This window comes from Schistocerca nitens, chromosome 7 (assembly GCF_023898315.1).
Source record: "Schistocerca nitens isolate TAMUIC-IGC-003100 chromosome 7, iqSchNite1.1, whole genome shotgun sequence".
In the NCBI taxonomy this organism is placed as follows: Eukaryota; Metazoa; Arthropoda; class Insecta; order Orthoptera; family Acrididae; genus Schistocerca; species Schistocerca nitens.
Window position 1 is genome coordinate 306,611,520 of NC_064620.1, and position 5,000 is coordinate 306,616,519.

At 55.3% G+C, this 5,000-nt stretch overlaps 1 non-coding gene across 1 annotated transcript in view; it reads right to left on the reverse strand.

Moving 5' to 3' along the window:
• LOC126197346 (small subunit ribosomal RNA) overlaps positions 1-1,006 on the reverse strand; it is a 1,909-nt gene extending 903 nt beyond the window's left edge. The window contains exon 1 of the ribosomal RNA XR_007539713.1: positions 1-1,006. This exon is cut by the window's left edge and continues 903 nt beyond it. This is a non-coding gene — a ribosomal RNA (small subunit ribosomal RNA).
• Positions 1,007-5,000: the final 3,994 nt, after the last annotated feature.

The window sequence follows — 5,000 nt, forward strand, 5'->3', positions numbered from 1 at the left end:
ATTTCACCTCTAACGTCGCAATACGAATGCCCCCGCCTGTCCCTATTAATCATTACCTCGGGTTCCGAAAACCAACAAAATAGAACCGAGGTCCTATTCCATTATTCCATGCACACAGTATTCAGGCGGGCTTGCCTGCTTTAAGCACTCTAATTTGTTCAAAGTAAACGTGCCGGCCCACCGAGACACTCAATAAAGAGCACCCTGGTAGGATTTCAACGGGGTCCGCCTCGGGACGCACGAGCACGCACGAGGCGGTCGCACGCCTTCGGCTCGCCCCACCGGCAGGACGTCCCACGATACATGCCAGTTAAACACCGACGGGCGGTGAACCAACAGCGTGGGACACAAATCCAACTACGAGCTTTTTAACCGCAACAACTTTAATATACGCTATTGGAGCTGGAATTACCGCGGCTGCTGGCACCAGACTTGCCCTCCAATAGATACTCGTTAAAGGATTTAAAGTGTACTCATTCCGATTACGGGGCCTCGGATGAGTCCCGTATCGTTATTTTTCGTCACTACCTCCCCGTGCCGGGAGTGGGTAATTTGCGCGCCTGCTGCCTTCCTTGGATGTGGTAGCCGTTTCTCAGGCTCCCTCTCCGGAATCGAACCCTGATTCCCCGTTACCCGTTACAACCATGGTAGGCGCAGAACCTACCATCGACAGTTGATAAGGCAGACATTTGAAAGATGCGTCGCCGGTACGAAGACCGTGCGATCAGCCCAAAGTTATTCAGAGTCACCAAGGCAAACGGACCGGACGAGCCGACCGATTGGTTTTGATCTAATAAAAGCGTCCCTTCCATCTCTGGTCGGGACTCTGTTTGCATGTATTAGCTCTAGAATTACCACAGTTATCCAAGTAACGTGGGTACGATCTAAGGAACCATAACTGATTTAATGAGCCATTCGCGGTTTCACCTTAATGCGGCTTGTACTGAGACATGCATGAATTAATCTTTGAGACAAGCATATGACTACTGGCAGGATCAACCAGGGAGCTGCGTCAACTAGAGCTGAGCAGCCGGCCGCCCGGGAGTGTGTCCCGGGGGCCCGCGCGAACACGCAAGCGTCCGCTCAATTATTCTGCAAACAGGAGGAGGCTGGGCTCCCCTGCACGATACACCTCGAAACCCTCTCAGGTCCCGGCGGCGCGCAGCGCCGTCCTAAGTACTTGGTCGGGTTCGAGAGAGGCGCAATCGCCCGGAGATAGGCGAGTAGACGCTTTCAGTGCGACCACCCGTGCTCCCAACTGAGCTTGCCGCTGCCGACAGAGGCCCGGGAGCGTGCTGTCGTGGTGTTGCCGGCGGGAGACAACACGCGGCCACAAACAGTGACCGGGCAGCTCCAACGCCAGCGCCACAGAGGGGCAGAGCCCCACTTGGGTGCCAAAGCGAACTCTCCCAGCACAGCGCACGCGCCAACACATCCGCACAGCTGCGATACAAACCACCTGCGAGAACCGCGGGGGCGACCGAGCAGCAGACGGCGTCGCGGCGCCGAGTGCCGGGCGGCGGCGCATCCTCAACGCACACAGTCCTCAATCGGACCAGCACACTGCAGATGTCCACCGCGCTTCGCACCGGGCCCGGGAGGACCCACTTTGGCCGCACGGCGCCGCGCGCTGGGTGCGCCGGCACGCAGATGCGCCGCCTGCCGCCTCCGTCAGCCGGCGCGCCTGCCACTGGGCGCCCCCACCAGCCGGCTGCCGCGCGTGCGCCCACGCAGCGCGCGGCCAGCACGCCGGGCGCCCCCCCCTCACCGGCCGGGGACGGTCCCACCCAGCCACCGCCGCGTATCGCTTCATACCCACATGCCCACTCACGTTCGTGGGTATGACGGGTGTCGCTGAAGCAACCGGTTAATACCTGTACCGATCGTCGATATCAACGATTCACCTCCAGCGCGAACAACCGCGCAACAACGGATTTCCAGTTCATTTGCGTAACTTGGGCAGCAAACGTAGACATCCATCTACATTTGCGACTTCTACGAGTCTTGCATGCCTGGATGTTGTGTGTCACGACGCACTCCATCAGCATACATACACGCTGCGACGTGTGCACGAAAGAACACGTGGAAGGTGGCCAGCGTACGTATGCGAATGCCATTGCACAGCTGCGAAGCGCATTCAACACGCGAACTCCTGACCGACGAGCTAGAGGTGACAGGAGGGGAGGGGGGGGGGGCGGGGGCGATATACGTCCTATTGCAGTACACAATACAGTGGATAGCGGGACCATGTGGAAAGTAAGCAACACTCGCAAGATGTGAGGGTACGCACCGTAAAATGAATCAATACGCAGAACACCACAGTGTGCGCGAAGTGAACTATGTTGAGATGGTTGCAATTAGGCAACGCTACACGAATTCCTAGATTCATATAACTAACAATTACAGGGCAGGTTAAGGCGCAACGTGGGTTAGGTTAAGGCGCAACTTGGGTTAGGTTAGGGCGCAACGTGGGTTAGGTTAGGGCGCAACGTGGGTTAGGTTAGGGCGCAACGTGGGTTAGGTTACGGCGCAACGTGGGTTAGGTTAGGGCGCAACGTGGGTTAGGTTAGGGCGCAACTTGGGTTAGGTGAGGGCGCAACGTAGGTTAGGTTAGGGCGCAACGTGGGTTAGGTTAGGGCGCAACGTGGGTTAGGTTAGGGCGCAACGTGGGTTAGGTTAGGGCGCAACGTGGGTTAGGTTAGGGCGCAACGTGGGTTAGGTTAGGGCGCAACGTGGGTTAGGTTTGGGCGCAACGTGGGTTAGGTTAGGGCGCAACGTGGGTTAGGTTAGGGCGCAACGTGGGTTAGGTTAGGGCCCAACGTAGGTTAGGTTAGGGCGCAACGTAGGTTAGGTTAGGGCGCAACGTAGGTTAGGTTAGGGCGCAACGTAGGTTAGGTTAGGGCGCAACGTAGGTTAGGTTAGGGCGCAACGTGGGTTAGGTTAGGGCGCAACGTGGGTTAGGTTAAGGCGCAACGTGGGTTAGGTTAAGGCGCAACGTGGGTTAGGTTAGGGCGCAACTTGGGTTAGGTTAAGGCGCAACTTGGGTTAGGTTAAGGCGCAACTTGGGTTAGGTTAAGGCGCAACTTGGGTTAGGTTAAGGCGCAACTTGGGTTAGGTTAAGGCGCAACTTGGGTTAGGTTAAGGCGCAACTTGGGTTAGGTTAAGGCGCAACTTGGGTTAGGTTAAGGCAGAAGTTGGGTTAGGTTAAGGCAGAAGTTGGGTTAGGTTAAGGCAGAAGTTGGGTTAGGTTAAGGCAGAAGTTGGGTTAGGTTAAGGCAGAAGTTGGGTTAGGTTAAGGCAGAAGTTGGGTTAGGTTAAGGCAGAAGTTGGGTTAGGTTAAGGCAGAAGTTGGGTTAGGTTAAGGCAGAAGTTGGGTTAGGTTAAGGCAGAAGTTGGGTTAGGTTAAGGCAGAAGTTGGGTTAGGTTAAGGCAGAAGTTGGGTTAGGTTAAGGCAGAAGTTGGGTTAGGTTAAGGCAGAAGTTGGGTTAGGTTAAGGCAGAAGTTGGGTTAGGTTAAGGCAGAAGTTGGGTTAAGGGATGGTGTGTGTGGGGGGGGGGGTGGGGTGGCGAGGTTCGTTGATAGTGATGGTAGTAAGTGGACGCCTGAGGCACTATCAGATATGTCACGTCAGTTGCACTTGTGGCTCATGGCAGGTGGCGCGCCCGTTCTGTGTTTGTGGCAAAGGAGTGGCACACCTGTGTCTTTCATTCCTGCCATTGTTTATGTGCTGTGAGATGCGGCAGTGTGGTGCTGTTGGGTGCACCCCTGTGTAGGACATGTGTGGGTGTTGGTGGCGTATCTGAGCAATGGTGGTTGTAGGAAGAGTGGGATATTCAGTTTTCTGGTTCGACGTCCCGGTCTGGTTATCATAGTGTGGATGGTGTACTGTGGCCGAGAGGATGCACTGGATGTTGTTCCATGCTGGTACTTAGATGTTGTGTCTGCGTCTGTTACAGGCATAGACTAGTGGGTGATGGAGTGTGTGGGTGACGTGTGGTTGACATTGTGTGCACAGACGTTCAGCATGTATAGGGACAGTTGTATGTGTTATCTATATTCCGATGACTGCGCGTATTACTAAGCACCGCCGTGTATAAGCTTAATGTATGTATAGTCAATGCCTGTTCTATCTCTGTACAGTAGTAGCGGTGCGACTGCACTAGCTAGCTACACCTCGCGGCATCGTCCCCCGGTGTATGGCATATGATTATAAACATTCTGTCTATTAGTCAAAACCGGTGGTGTGACTACGTCACATGTTTGAGGTGGGGGGACGCAACACCGTGCCGGTGGGTCAGGGCTGCGAAACACTTTCCCCACACTGGGGGCTCGGACCCTCATTACTCGTCCCAGTAATATATTGCGGAGCGCACATAGCCATTGCCCAGAGTCTTTGCGACTGCGAGTGCAACGCCCACGGGGACCGACGTGGATGGGGCGGCCCATAGCTGATCGCTCAGCATCGGAATCCGTACAGTGAGCGACGCGGTCGCGCACAGACTTAGAGCACGTTTAGGGACAGCGGGAATGTCGAATATTGGATAAAACTCTTCATGAAACGCAAGATATAGGTGTGGATTGCAACTTACGAGTGCGGGAAACGTCCGCCGTTCATCCGCTGGACTTGCGATTTTGGTGGGTGGGGTGGGGCACGTACGGGTGCGGGTGGCGTGATTGTCGGTCGACGACTTCGTGGTGGACAGAGGATGCCGTCTTTGTGGGTGGCGTCGGACAATGTGTACTGTGCGCCCAGCGATGTCGTATTCAGCTTGGCGTCTCATAGATGGCGGTATCGCCGTTGCAGGAGGCCTAGATGGCGTTATTGTTTGTGGTGCGCTCGACATGGTGGATGTAGTGTTGCCAGATTCGCGTAGATGGCTGTATTGCATGTGGTTTCGTCGTATTTTCATAGGTGGCGATGCTGTGTGGTTGGCGTTGTTGCGTTCACTTCCTGTAGATGGAGGTGTCGTATCTGGGCTGCATGTCAATGTAGTGTCGTC